The 14,877-nt window shown below is 47.1% G+C and overlaps 1 long non-coding RNA gene across 1 annotated transcript; it reads left to right on the forward strand.

The window, feature by feature from the left end:
• The first annotated feature begins 3,771 nt into the window (after positions 1-3,771).
• On the forward strand, positions 3,772-14,588 carry LOC123929101. Its single transcript, XR_006815883.1, has 4 exons — positions 3,772-3,997; positions 11,294-11,434; positions 14,189-14,300; positions 14,537-14,588. It is a non-coding gene; the product is annotated as an uncharacterized LOC123929101 (long non-coding RNA).
• The last annotated feature ends 289 nt before the right edge of the window (positions 14,589-14,877 follow it).

Consider the following 14,877-nt stretch of genomic DNA (forward strand, 5'->3'; position numbering starts at 1 on the left):
CCAGACACCCAACCAGGGGGCCTCCTCCATCCGTCTCTGTGCCTCCCCCATCATTGCAGCACCTGTGTGTGCCTTCCAGGTTCTGGTTGGACAGCCGGGAAGGGGGGGGGGACTGCAGTTTTTAAAATGGACGTGGGTCTTCCCAATCATTGAGACCTATTTTTATTCAGTATTTAAACCCTATTTTCTCTCCGAATTATTTTGATCACATCAGTCCTTCCATCGTAGAGTGGCTACTTTCGAGTGCCTTCTGCTTTGTTTCAGTCATGTCATGCCTTTGCTTTTTGATATTGATGTTTGAGTCATTTGACTTTCTTATTGTTCGTTTTCACTTTATTTTTGGAATTCTCTATTTTCAGAGGGACCTGCTTTTAGCTCTGGGAATGTAGGTTTAGTTAGTCAGTGACTGTTCTTCATTTCTGATTCTTTAGGTCCCCAGATACATGTCCAGAGGGCCATTTCCACCTTGGCCTACAGTTCTATCAGCAAATGTTCCTATTTACAGTCCCAGACAGCAGGCTCACGGCGGGCCTGGGTGAGTGTCACAGACTCCCTAAATTTGTCCTTAAATAGTAAATAAATAAGAAAATAAAATAAATACTAATTAATAATAATAAATAATAAAATAAATTATAAAAAATTAATAAATGAAAAAATTAATAAAATAAAATTAAAATTAACAAGAATAATAAATAAAATTAATAATAAATAAATTGATAATTGCCAGGTTTACAATTCAAGGCAGAATTTTTGGGACCCCTGAATGTCTATGTGTGTTAAGCATCTGCCTTTCCTCAGGTCATGATGCGGGGGTCCTGAAATGGAGGCCCGCATAGGCTTCCCTGCTCAAAGGGGAGTCTGCTTCTCCCTCTGCTGCAACCCCTCCCCCCTGCTCGTGCTCTCCATCTCTCTCTGACAAATAAGTAAATAAAATCTTTAAAAAATTGTGAGGCCAAATTTTAGAAATAACCTCTAAAAAGATGAGCTGCCCGGATGGTTCAGTTGGTGGCGTGTGTGATGCTTGGTCTCAGGGTTGTGAGTTTGAGTCCCACCCTGGGTGTAGAGATGACTTCAGGTAGGAGAAATAACCTCTGGAAACAAAGACACCTGTTGTGATAGGAGCAGCAAGATAATGGTAGCCTACATACTGTGTCCTCCCAGCTAGCTGAAATACTGTACACAACATGTAATGCCCATGAGATAGTGGGGAGGGTTGATCTGTGCTGTGTCCAGGAGGCCAGGATATTTAGTTTGCTTTTGACAAAGAGGATTTTACCAAAGAGCTCATACCTAGTCTTCAGAAAGTCAGAATTGCAGGTAGCCACCAATGCAGCTTCTCAGACCTTGCCACCTCTGGAAAAAGTTGGGGGAGCAGCTGAAGACAGTGGTTGGGACAAGGAAGGCTAATTTCAGTAGGAGGGCCCAGGCGGCGCCTCTCCCCTGCTGACCGCCAGGGGGCGTGCTGGCTGGATCGAGGCAGAGCCTTGGACACGTGACCACTCTCGGGCCGTCCAGTTTAAGGCTGCTGCCCTGGTGGCAGTTATCTTGGGGCGGGGCTTGGGGGTGACAACCGCAGGTAGGGAGCTCTGGAGGAGAAAACCTTGGTTGCCAGAGGAGTCCAGGCTATGGGAGGGCAGGGCCTTTGAGGCCATTGGAGGGCGCACTCTGTGAGTCAGGGTTGGGGGTCCTGGTGTGGGAGGGCCTGGTGCCCCGCGGGGTTTGGGGGCGCTCGCCCCACCCGGGAAGGGGCCCAGGGCGGCCACAGAGAGACCTAAGCTGGAGGAAGGAGCAGCACCTCCGCCTTTGTGTCCCCCTCCCCTCCCGCACAGACCCCCCACACTTTCCTCCCCTCCCTTGGGCCCCTGTTCGAAATGCACTGGCAAAGTTTGCAGTCAGAGCAGACCCTACAATCAAGGCCCTGGGCTTGAAATCTTAGCAATGCTTTTTCCACCTGGAGGAACCCAGCATTGGAGAGGTCTGCCTCTTTCCAGTGGTGTGAGCCCATTATGTCATTTCAACTCCCAGAGCCTCAAACCCCAGGTTGCTGAAAAAAATGAATGAGAGACTATGTTAGAAGGCTGTTAAACTTTGTAAACGATCGCTGCCTTTCTCAAGCCCTCTGCGGCAGCTGCACTGAACATTTTACATAGGTCAACTCAACCCCGGAATTTAGGGTTCTTGCTTTTATCCTGCCTGTGTGGAAATATGCACTCTGAGGGTACAGCGACTTGTCCAAGTTCTCAGAGCAAGTGAGTGGTGGAACCAGGATTGGGTGCTAGGAGAGACCGACTACAAAGCCCACGCGTTTAACCACTAAACCGCTGCTTCTGTCCTTATTTACATTATGAGAATTGTTGTTAATGCCTGGGTTATCATTTTGCTTGTCTGTGGGAATATGGATATATACAAAGTGAGTTAGAGGGCTCTAAATTATTCCTGGAAAGGTGAGAGGCCCTGGCATCACTATGCTTCCGATTTGGTACAGGCGTTCCCAGAAGTATGAAATTCTTTTTATTCCTGTGGAAAGGAACCAGAGCAGGTATTGCACTGTTCATTGATAGGTTCATGCACTAGGAAATTAAAATGGGAAACAGAGTGAACTGCTAATGGTTATGGTCAATATTTCTCTAAAGGAAACTCCGCAAAGAAGAATGTCAGGTGCAGGGGAGATACTTACCCCGACTGATTCCCAGTCAGTCATGTCAGGAACATCCCTAGTAAGTAGTAATTTTAAGTCATTCATCTATTCATTCATTCGTTCATTTGTTCTTTCATTCATTCAGAATCATGGAATGCTCACCATTTGCCATGCTATGGGGATAATACAAATAAGATACAGTCCATTTCTTAAGGAGCTCTAGGGTGTGTAGGGAGGTAGACTGATACATGAACACCATAAAACAATATCCTAAGTGCAGTGATTGAGTGATGCATGGGAGATATTTACAAAACAAAAATCAAGGACACTTAGCCCAGCTAGGAGGATGGTCAGGGAAGGCCTCCTGGGGGAGGTGTGCAGAGGAGCTGACAGAAAGAGTTCCTAGGGGTTAGTTGGAATGCACTTGTCTTAGAACAGAGTCAGCGTGATCATAGTAATGTAGGCTCTCCCCCTGAAGGAGAACTCAGTTGTGGTCCAAGGAGAAGTGACTGTGACTCGCCCATCCTTGGAGATGACCAGTGCCACTTAGAAGAAGGGTTTTGCTGTGTGGTTCTGCTCGGAGGCCAAGAATAAACTTGGCACATGCATGATTCATGTTATTTAAGTACGAAGTGTCCCACGCTCCTTTTAATTTTTTTAAATTATTACTATTTTTAAGATTTTACTTTTTTATTTGACAGAGAGAGTGAGAGAGAGCACAAGCAGGGGGAGAGCAGGAAAGGGAGAAGCAGACGCCCCACTGAGGAGGCAGCCCAATGTGGGGCTCCATCCTAGACCCCAGGATCATGACCTGAGCCAAAGGCAAACACTTAACCAACTGAGCCCCCCAGGCACCCCCCAGGTACCTTTTTGAAACAGATCAGAGTTCCAGTGTGAGGCGAGCACTAAGGCTGGCTGAGTAGGAACAGAAAGAAAAGTAAAGGAGGGAATGAAGCAGCTCTGTACTGTCTTTGGAATCACAATCTTCTTTTATTTCTTTTTTAAGAGAACCCTTGGCGAGTCAAAGGATGCGTTAGAATCAGAACATTTGGAAACAAATGAGCTTTTAAGAGACTTGAGCTCAAAAGGAAAATTTCTTGATTTGGATCAAAGCGGTTCTGAGGAAGCAGAGATTAGTTTCCCTGAAACACAGCCCTCAAGCAAGCTTGGGGAGAAAATCGACCAGATGCCCCAGGATGAACTGGGACGGGAAAGAAGAGAGGTAAAAAGATGATCAGACTTAAGTGAGCGACGAGAGGAAGAATTCCAGTCCATAGAAGAGATCCCCAAGAAATCACTGGTGTCTACCAGCGAGGACATGTTGTTTGAAAGGATGACCGCGCCAACGTGTATCCTTTGGTAAGGGAGTGTAACATGGTTTTTCATGTCCTCTAGTGCTTTAAAAGCATTGTGAAATAAGGGGATTTTATGCATATGGAAGAAAAAAATACCACCAGAAATATCCTTTTGAACTAATAATAGACTTGTATGTTTTGAAGTTCAGTGCTCTGGCGGGACATGGGTCAGAGGAGTGCTGCGTCTGGGCCTGACATCTGGGTCCGACAGGGTTGCTTCCCAGGCAGGAAATTCCGGACGTGCTTTGTCTGTTACCTAGGGTGCCCTTTCTTGTGGGAGACTCAAGGTCAATCTCTCCCTCTCCTCCCCATTCCCCTTCTTTCTCACTTCCTCCTCCGCTCCTCCATGCCTTTCCCCTTTCCCTCCTCTCCTCACCTCTTCTGCCTTAGATGGCTTGATACCTCTTCACAAGTTCCTAAAACTCTTATGGGCTTCTCAAAATGTGCATTCGGAGATGGACCAGAAAGCAAAAGGTATGAAAAAGGGAAAGGCACTGAGAAAGGCACCAGGGGCTCGACTGGCATCTGCCTTTGCCGCACAAATATTACCATTTACCAAGAGAAGGAAGAGGAGGAGAGTTTTTCCCTTCCTCCTCCACGTGGCACTGAAAATTGCTTCCTAGGATTCACCTCCCTTTTTTCCTGTAGACTCTGCCTTTGGAAGATTTGTAAGTGATCGGATGCACGTAAAGTGTTTAATGTAGTTCCTGACACATAGCGAGCACTGGACGGGTGTTCACATCTAGACGATGACGGTGGTGGTGGCAAGGATGGTAGTGATGAGGAGGATGATGGTAAACTCCTAGTGGGAGATGCAGACAACTGCCAGCCTCGTTTCTGTAAATGGGGTTTACTTTGAGCAGTGGATTTCAAGGTCAAAACTTGGGCTTGCCCAGGATGAAAGATAGAACAAGTTTTAGAGCCTGTGAAGACTTTTGGCTTGTTTAGCCAGTTAGCATGACACCCGGGGATATCGCTAATGAGAGCAAGTGTCCTGTGTGCCAGGGGTTTGGGCCCCTGTTAGCTTTGGGCTCACTGTAGAACTCAACTCTTCTAGATCACCTCCCTCCACAAATTTGTTTAGCACCTTTACGACACCTCCTTTCTGTTCCTTTCTCTTCCCGTTCCTGTATTGGTTTTCTCTCTCTTTTATTTTTAAAAATTTTATTTATTTGACACAGAGAGAGAGATCACCAGTAAGCAAAGAGGCAGGCAGGGAGAGAGGGGGAAGCAGGCTCCCTGCTGAGTGGAGAGCCCGATGTGGGGCTCAATCCTAGGACCCTGACATCATGACGTGAGTCAAAGGCAGAGGCTTAACCCACTGAGCCACCCAGGTCCCCCCCTTTTTTTCTTCCTGTTAAAAATAATAGGTGCTCTTTAGAACTACAGACCAATATCCTTGATGAACACAGACGCAAAAATTCTCGCCAAAATACTAGCCAATAGGATTCAACAGTACATTAAAAGGATTATTCACCACGATCAAGTGGGATTTATTCCGGGGCTGCAGGGTTGGTTCAACATCCGCAAATCAATCAATGTGGTAGAACACATTAATAAAAGAAAGAACAAGAACCATATGATACTCTCAACAGATGCTGAAAAAGCATTTGACAAAGTACAGCATCCCTTCCTGATCAAAACTCTTCAAAGTGTGGGGATAGAGGGCACATACCTCAATATTATCAAAGCCATCTATGAAAAACCCACCGCAAATCTCATTCTCAATGGAGAAAAACTGAAAGCTTTTCCGTTAAGGTCAGGAAGACGGCAGGGATGTCCATTATCACCACTGCTATTCAACATAGTACTAGAAGTCCTAGCCTCAGCAATCAGACAACAAAAAGAAATTAAAGGCATCCAAATTGGTAAAGAAGAAGTCAAACTATCACTCGGCATCAGGGAAATACAAATCAAAACCACAATGAGATGGCACCTCACACCAGTCAGAATGGCTAAAATGAACAAGTCAGGAAATGACAGATGCTGGCGAGGATGTGGAGAAAGGGGAACCCTCCTCCACTGTTGGTGGGAATGCAAGCTGGTGCAACCACTCTGGAAAACAGCATGGAGGTTCCTCAAAATGTTGAAAATAGAACTACCCTATGACCCAGCAATTGCACTACTGGGTATTTACCCTAAAGATACAAACATAGTGATCCGAAGGGGCACGTGTACCCGAATGTTTATAGCAGCAATGTCTACAATAGCCAAACTATGTAAAGAACCTAGATGTCCATCAACAGATGAATGGATCAAGAAGATGTGGTATATATACACAATGGAATACTATGCAGCCATCAAAAGAAATGAAATCTTGCCATTTGCGACCACGTGGATGGAACTAGAGCGTATCATGCTTAGTGAAATAAGTCAATCGGAGAAAGACAACTATCATATGATCTCCCTGATATGAGGACATGGAGAAGCAACATGGGGGGGTAGGGGGATAGGAGAAGAATAAATGAAACAAGATGGGATTGGGAGGGAGACAAACCATAAATGACTCTTAATCTCACAAAACAAACTGGGGGTTGCTGGGGGGAGGTGGGATTGGGAGAGGGGGAGGGGGCTATGGACATTGGGGAGGGTATGTGCTATGGTGAGTGCTGTGAAGTGTGTAAACCTGGCGATTCACAGACCTGTACCCCTGGGGATAAAAATACATTATATGTTTATTAAAAAAAAAATTTGGAAGGGTAGGCAAACCATAAGAGACTATGGACTCTGAAAAGCAACCTGAGGGTTTTGAAGGGTCAGGGGTGGGAGGTTGGGGGAACAGGTGGTGGGTAATGGGGAGGGCACGTTTTGCATGGAGCGCTGGGTGTTGTGCAAAAAGAATGAATACTGTTACGCTGAAAAAATAAAATGGAAAAAAAAAAATAATAGGTGCTCTTTAAAAAAAAAGAAAGCAGCGGCACCTGGGTGGCTCAGTGGGTTAAGTGTCTGAGTCTTGATTTCAGCTGGGGTTGTGATTGTGATCTCAGGGCTGTGAGCTTGAGCCCCTCATGGGCTCAAGCCTGGGCATGAAGCCTTCTTGGGATTCTCTCTGCCTCTCTCCTTTGGGCCCTCCCCCCTCTATAAATAAGTTAAAACAAAAAAAAAAAAACTTTCAGGCAGATTCCTCTTCTCGCACAGACCATGCCAAATCCATTTCCTGGAAGTGACTACCGTTTCATTTTGGTATAACTGTATATCTTTCCAGACCTTTTCCTGGGCATCTGTGGACACGTCTGTGTGTGTGCACCCACACACCACACATGCTAGGTTTTGTTTTCTTTACCGGTCAGATCTTCTGCATGACCACTTAGTATGTCTCAGAGGGTTTTCTGTATCAGGGCGTGTAGAACCACTTCCTCATTTTAAATTCAACCGGTGCCCTGTTATGGATGGCGCTTTTTGTTACTTCTGATTTGTTCTCACCAAAGGGGCTTCAACAAGTGTGTTCCTGCCTCTCTCTCTGCCTGCAGCCTCCTCCTTTTCCTTTGGGGTCCCTGCCTTACCCCAGAGTCCTGGAATAATTCAGAGTGCTCCTGGTAAGTAGGCATGACCCTGGATACCGACTTCCACCAAGAAAACAAGGTGTCATGCATTTATGAGAAGGAATCTTTGATGATTGTCGAACGCAGTGAAATCTGCTTTGGAACATAGCGTTTTGTGTTCGCGTTTGGAAGGTTGCTGTAAGAGCCGGCTAGCTCCATGACCGTTCACCACGAACGGTAACACTAGGGCCCAGCGTCAGCGGATACCGTGTGCTTTCAATGAGTGTGAGCGCTGCTGGAGCAAGGAGGTCCTGTCAATCCTGAGTGAGTCAGTTGCTAAAAGTCTCTGATCACTTAGCCATCACTTTAGATGCTACCACATTCGATTAATTGGCCTCGGTTAATTTTTTTTTTAAGATTTTTTTATTGATTTGACAGATAGAGATTACAAGTAGGCAGAGAGGCAGGCAGAGAGAGAGAGAGGAGGAAGCAGGTTCTGCGCTAAGCAGAGAGCCTGATGCGGGGCTCGATCCCAGGACCCTGGGATCATGACCTGAGCTGAAGGCAGAGGCTTTAACCCGCTGAGCCACCCAGGCGCCCCCTCGGTTAATTTTTTAAATGGAATGTTTTTATTTTAAGTAATCTCTACACCCAACATGGGGCTGGAACACTCCCAGATCAAGAGGCATAGGCTTTACTGACTGAGCCAGCCACACGCCCCTAAGGACTATTTATTGGAGCAGTTTAGATTGATAGCAAACGAAATGAAAAGTACAGAGTTCCCATATACTCCCTTGTGCGCCCCACCAGGTTCCCCTTTTGTTAACATCTTCATTAGTGGGGGACATTTGTTAGAGGTGATGAGCCCATGTTGACTGTTATTAACTAACATCCATATTTTACTTGAGGGTTCACGCCTGGTGGTGTGACATTCTCTGGGCTTTGACTAAGGTATGATGAGGTATATCCACCATTGCAGTGTCCTACAGACTTGTGTCACTGCCTTCAAATCCCTCGTGCCCCACTCTCCATCCCTGCCTTCACCCCCTCGCTCCCCGGCCACCACTTTTCCCCCCTGTCTTCATAGTTTTGCTTTTCCAGAATATCATGTAGTTGGAATCATACAATGTGAAGTCCTTTTTTTTTTTTTAAGATTTATTTATTTATTTGTCAGAGAGAGAGAGAGAGAAAAAAAAAAAACACCTGTTGGGGGAGGGGTAGAGAGAGAGAGGGAAAGAGAAGCAGACTCCTGGCTGAGCAGGGGGCCCAATGCAAGGCTCAATCCTAGGACTCTGGGATCATGACCTGAGCCAAAGGGAGACACTTAACCAACTGAGCCACACAGGTGTCCCCACTGTGAAGTCTCCTTAGGTTGGCTCCTTTCACTTAGCAAAATGCATTTAAGATTTCTCCATGTCTCTTCCTGGCTTGCTAGTTCATTACTTTCTATTTCTGAGTAGCACTCTTTTTGTATGTATCCACAGTTTTTATAAAGTGTTTTCATCACATCCATGATTTTTTATAAAAGACTTTGCACACAAAAAATATGCAGAAGTAAGCTACTATTGAATTAAAAGTAATAGATTTATAATACCTCTAATTTTTCATTTCAGAAAATTTTTATCTTGGATTTATTCCTGGGAATATGGATTTTTAAAAAGATTTTATTTATTTATTTGACAGATGGAGATCACCAATAGGCAGAGAGGCAGGCAGAGAGGAAGGGAAGCAGGCTGAGCAGAGATCCCGATGTGGGGCTCGATCCCAGGACCCTGAGATCATGGCTTGAACCAAGGCAGAGGCTTTAACCCACTGAGCCACCCATGCACCCTGAATATGGAATTTTTTTTTCAAAGATTTTATTTATTTATTTGACAGATAGAGATCTCAAGTAGGGAGAGAGGCAGGCAGAGAGAGAGAGAGGAGGAAGCAGGCTCCCTGCCAAGCAGAGAGCACGATGCGGGGCTCGATCCCAGAATCCTGGCATCATGACCCGAGCGAAAGGCAGAGGCTTTAACCCACTGAGCCACCCAGGTGCCCCTGAATATGGAATTTTTAATCATGCTTAGGTAATTTTGTCCCTTTGTGCTTCATTCTTCCAGAGGAATTGGTATATGAAGAACAAATACAAATATTCCCAGCTGAATAATTATCTTTCTTATGAAGTTCCTTAGTAACTATACTGTAATTTCCCCCTTCCATATATTTTCATAAAGTAAATTGAATTTCACAATATTAAGTGCTCACTGTGTGTCAGGTACTGAGCAGTCTAGGTTCTGGGGATTAGGAGGATAGGACGTTCTTTCTGTTTACTGTTGACTTTCTTTTCTTTTTTAAGCAAGGTATAATTCACATACCATTAAATTTACCTTCTTAAAATTTAAAATTGTGGTAAAATACACATAAAGTAAAATTTACCATCTTTAAAAAAAAAAAAGACTTTATTTATTTATTTGACAGAGAAAGACTCAGCGAGAGAAGGAACACAAGCAAGGGGAGTAGGAGAGGGAGAAGCAGGCTTCCTGAGGAGCAGGGAGCCTGGCAGGGGCTCGATCCCAGGATCCTGGGATCATGACCTGAGCTGAAGGCAGACACTCAATGACTGAGCCACCCAGGTGCCCCTCATATTTCTTTTAAATCTTTATTTATTTATTTGAAAGGGAGGGTAGGGAAGGGCAGAGGAGAGTCTTAAGCAGATTATTCCTGGAGGCCAATGTCGGGCTGGATGCCACAACCCTGAGATCACGACCTGAGCCAAAGCCAAGAGTCAGTTGCTGATCCAACTGTGCCACCAGGCATCCCTAAAATTTACCGTCTTCACCATTTTGAAGTGTACAGCGTCGTAGTAGGTACAGTCACACTGTGGTGCAACCAACACCTGGAACTCATCTCGTGAGATGGAAACTCCCTACCCATTGAACAACTCCCCGTTCCCCAGCCCTGCCCCTGGCAACCACCATTCCACTTTCTGTCTCTATGGATCTGACTCCTCTTGGGACCATGTCCGTGGAATCCTACCGTATTTGTCATTTTGTGACTGGTGGATTTCGCTTACATGATGTCCCCAAGGTCCATCCACGTTGTAGAGCGTTGGTTGCCTTCCTGTGGAAGCCTGAACAGCACTCACATGTTGTTCATCCCTTCATCCGTCATGGGACACTTGGCGTCCTTTTACCTTCTGGTTTCTGTGAAGTATGCTGCTCTAAACATGGGCGTGTGACTGTCTCTTTGAGACCCTGCTTCCAGTTCTTTGAGCTAGGTACCCAGAAGTGTCATTGCTGCATGATACGCTAATTCTGCTTTCAGTGTTTGGAGAGCTCTCCCTGGGGTTTTCCACAGCAGCTGCACGATTTCACATTCCCACCAAGAGTGCCAGTGGTTCCAATTTCTCCACATCCTCATAAAAGTGACCCCTTTAAAGCGCACCATCCATTGCTTTTTAGCATGTTCACAAGGTTGTGCGGCTGTCACCACTGTCTGATTCCAGAACATTTTCATCCCCCACAGAAGAAATCCATATCCTCTCGCCGTCACTCCCCGACCACCTTCCCCAGGCCCCCAGCAGCCACTGGGCTCCTTTCCATCTCTATGGATTGGACTGACCCTGCACTGTGTGTGGCCCCTTTCACTCAGCATCATGGATTCGAGAGCCCTCCAGGCCCTAGCATGTGCTTGAGGATGTTCTTGAAGTGATTTCCCTCACTTTGGACTGATGATGTGAAATCCTTCCCCTCCAGAGACTGCACCAGGGGTGCGTGGCTTCACAGTTCTGGGTTCGGCACACTCAGTGTCTTGCTGGTCTTGCCTTTGTCTTCCAGACCATGACTTGGTCTTTCAGATGGACCAGTTCTCTTACCGTTTACTACATTCGAGGTGAACACTAGCGAGTCCTTCTGTACGTCTGTGCTCACACTGTGGTCATCGACGATGTCTTCAAGAATACTCAGCAGCACCTTCAGGTATGCAAGTTCTCGTTGTTGCTTTTTAAGATTTTATTTATTTATTTATTTGGAGAGAGCAAGCAAGAGAGAGCAGTAGGGAGAAGCAGACTCCCCTGCTCAGCGGGGAGCCTGACGTGGGTCTGGATCCCAGGACCCTGAGATCAAAGCCTTAGCTGAAGGCCGACGCTTAACCGACTGAGCTGCCCAATATATGGGCATTTATTTGGGCATTTGACATATATTTTAATAAGGACCTTCCTTAAGTCAATGCGTAGGTCAAAAACATCACAGAGGGTTTCCCAAAAGCCTAGTCATATTCAGGGATCCATGCCACGTAGGTGCAGAATTTGCTCTCTAGATGTCCAGAAACACACACAGGCCCAGCAAGCAGCCCTTCTTGGAGCTTAGTTGAATGTGCAGCACTGAGCACAGTGCTGATGGGAGGGAGAGGGGGTAGTTTGTATCTGCAGAGTGAGGAAGGAGCAGCAGGCAGACAGGCTGAGAAATAAGGACCATGCCAGGCAGCTGTCCAGCCTCCTGCAGAGTCAGGTGGCTGGGAGTGGCTTTGACGATCCATCCATCCACCCATTCGTTCCTCCATTCATTTATTCCATAGGTATTTACCAGAAAGTCTTTGTTTCAGATTCTGGGCATGTAGTCATGAACAAAACAGATCTAGCTCCCCCCCCGCCGCCCCCCATGGAGCTTATACTCTCATAAATACACAATTATGAATTACAACAAGCACTCCAAAGGAAATGTGGGCTGCTGCAGGAGAGAGATCAGGAGTGAGAGATGGCCCTTCAGTGGGTTGCGCTGGCAAACATGCCCTTTGTGCCGAGATCTGACTCACTGAGGAGGATGAACCAGGGGCAGTTTGGGGAGAAGCAGTCCAGACCCAGGGAGCTCCAGGTTTGCAGGCCTGCCCATGGGGCCGAGAAAGAAGGCTGGTATGACTGACATGGAGTGAGCAAGGGGAGAGGAAGGAGGGAAGAAATGAACTATTTCCTGGCAGGGAGCACTAGCATCTTATTTGTTTCCAGAAGGTTCCTGAGTTACTGAGAAAGGATTGTGGGGGGATGGGAATGAAAGCAGGGAGACCAGCGAAGAGGCTTTTGCTCCAGATCTGCTCAGTGGCCTGAGTGGACACTGTTTAAGGGAGATGAGGCCAGCAGGGCTTCAAGGGGGCTGGAGGTGGGGCAGAACCCCAACATTTATTCCCCACCTGGGTTCAGAGTTGGGCACATGCCTACATCTGTAGGGAGCACTGTCCTTGTGGGGAGTGTGGCTTACACTTTAGGGGTTTGAGGGAGAGAAAATCAGAAAACCACTGGCTATGAAGAAATGCCAGGGGAAGGCCATCGGAGTGGAACTTTCAGCCCGATGAACCTGGAAGAGGAGCTTAGTTTTCTCTGTGGGGCTCCAGCCTCTCTGGCCATCCTGAATCTTTCAGAGCACTTTCTCTGCATTTCTGCAGGGCCACACTAACGCGATCTCCTGCCTCTGCATCAGTGAAGACAGGCGGTGGATTGCCGCGGCCGACAAAGGGCCCTAGTGCCTGATAATCATATGGGACTCCTTCAAGGGTAGGCGTGGCGCAAGCTCCCTTTTCCCTACTCAGTGTAGCATATCCGCAACAAATGAGAAATACCGGTCTGGGCATGCAGAAGCCAGCGGTGGGATGCCGGGAGAGGGTGAAGCGGCCTGGGGAGGCTGGTCGTCCTGTTGCCTTGAGGCCCGGTCGAGTGATATTACCTTCGTGAATTTCCCCATTTACAATTCTTGGCTCTTCAGGCTGAGAAACTTGGTTTGGCGATGTCCCAGAGTAGATGAGGGAGGTTAACACTAACGCAGCTTGGAGGCCCAAGGAAGTGAAGTGATTTTCCCCATCTACAAAAAAAGAGGCTGATCATACCCACTGTTTTAGTTTCCTTGGGCTGCTCTAAGAAATTACCATATGCTGGGGCGCCTGAGTGACTGAGCAGGTTAAGCCTCTGCCTTCAGCTCAGGTCATGACCTCAGAGTCTTGGGATCCAGCTTAGGTGGGAGGGCGCTCGTTTTCCTGAGAGCTGGGGTATTGTCCTAGGCATCTTTTTTTTTTTTTCCTGTCCTTCGTGCCTGACACGGAATCAGCGCTCAATAGTGGGTGACAGTCGACTTCATGAAGAGAATGAACAGCATGCTTGCATAATGCTGAGTTAGTTCTATTATTTATTAAAATGAGATAAAATTCACATAAGGTAAAATTCGCCACTGTGAAGTCTGCGAGTCAGTGGCATTGAGTGTGTTTACAATGCTGTGCCATCGCGGCTTGATTCTAGTTCCAACTGCTGTTTTAAAGTCATCTCTCTGCCCAACGTGGGGCTGGAACCTACAAACCCGAGGTCAGGAGTCACATGGTCCACCAGCTGAGCCTGCTGGATGCCCCTAGTTCCAAAACCCCAAAAGAAAACCCCAAAGCCATCAGTCATCCCTACCATTCCCTCTGACCCCACTGACATGCCGGTCCGTCCCTGTGGATTTTCTAATTCTGGACGCTTCATAGCAATGAGCTCGAACAACGTGTGGTCTTTGTGTCAGGCTTCTCTACTTCACGTGATGTATGAGGGTCCACCCCTGATACAGCAGGGGTCCGTGCTTCCTTCCTCTGTATGGCTGCATTGCAGTCTGTTGTATGGATGGAGCACATTTGTTTCCTCCATAGCTTTTGAAACGAGTCCCTCCGGGGAGCAAGGCAGACCTCAAATCGGGTTCCCTGGTCCTGTTTTGCAGCATTCCTGTGCACACAATATTTGACAGCTGCCCAGAAGGCAATGGCATCGGGGCCACAGCCATCACCCGGGATTCCAAATATCTGGCAACCATCTCCGATGCTGAAATCCAGGTATGGGGCACGTGGAGGCGGCCTCAGTGGGCTGGCTCGGCTTGGGCCACGTGGTGATGTGATGCTCTCAGGGAAGGACCGGACCCCATGGCCCCCCGTTGAGGGTTCTCTTCCTGGGGTATAGCTCTCGGTGCCATGTTCCCGAGCCACAGTTACATGGCTACCACGAGAGGTGTCGCGTTTGTCAACAGCCTTCAGGAACCTTCTCATTCTCCTCCATCTGCTGTCACTCGCAGGAAGTTTGCATCTGGAGGTGGACCTCAGCCGTGGAAACCCCAGCATGTACCCTCGACCTCCTCAAAGAGTATGGTGTTCAGGTGAGCTCAGTTTGAGTGTGTAAAGCTATGTCTACAGTCACACCGAGTCCAGGTCCAAACCTACTTTCGGTTTTACTGGCGTTCAGTTATGGTACACTAGTGCTTGTAAAAAAACACTGCCGTGTCCTTGATCTCACTTTAATCTTCCTGATAGTGAGTAATATTGTTCTGAGCATGTATTATGTGCCAGGTTCTGCTAAGTTTGTTACAGCAAGTATCTCCCGCAGTCCATGCAAACGTGCTGGGAAGGAGTTCTTTAG

Source organism: Meles meles, chromosome 18 (assembly GCF_922984935.1).
Source record: "Meles meles chromosome 18, mMelMel3.1 paternal haplotype, whole genome shotgun sequence".
Lineage (NCBI taxonomy): Eukaryota > Metazoa > Chordata > Mammalia > Carnivora > Mustelidae > Meles > Meles meles.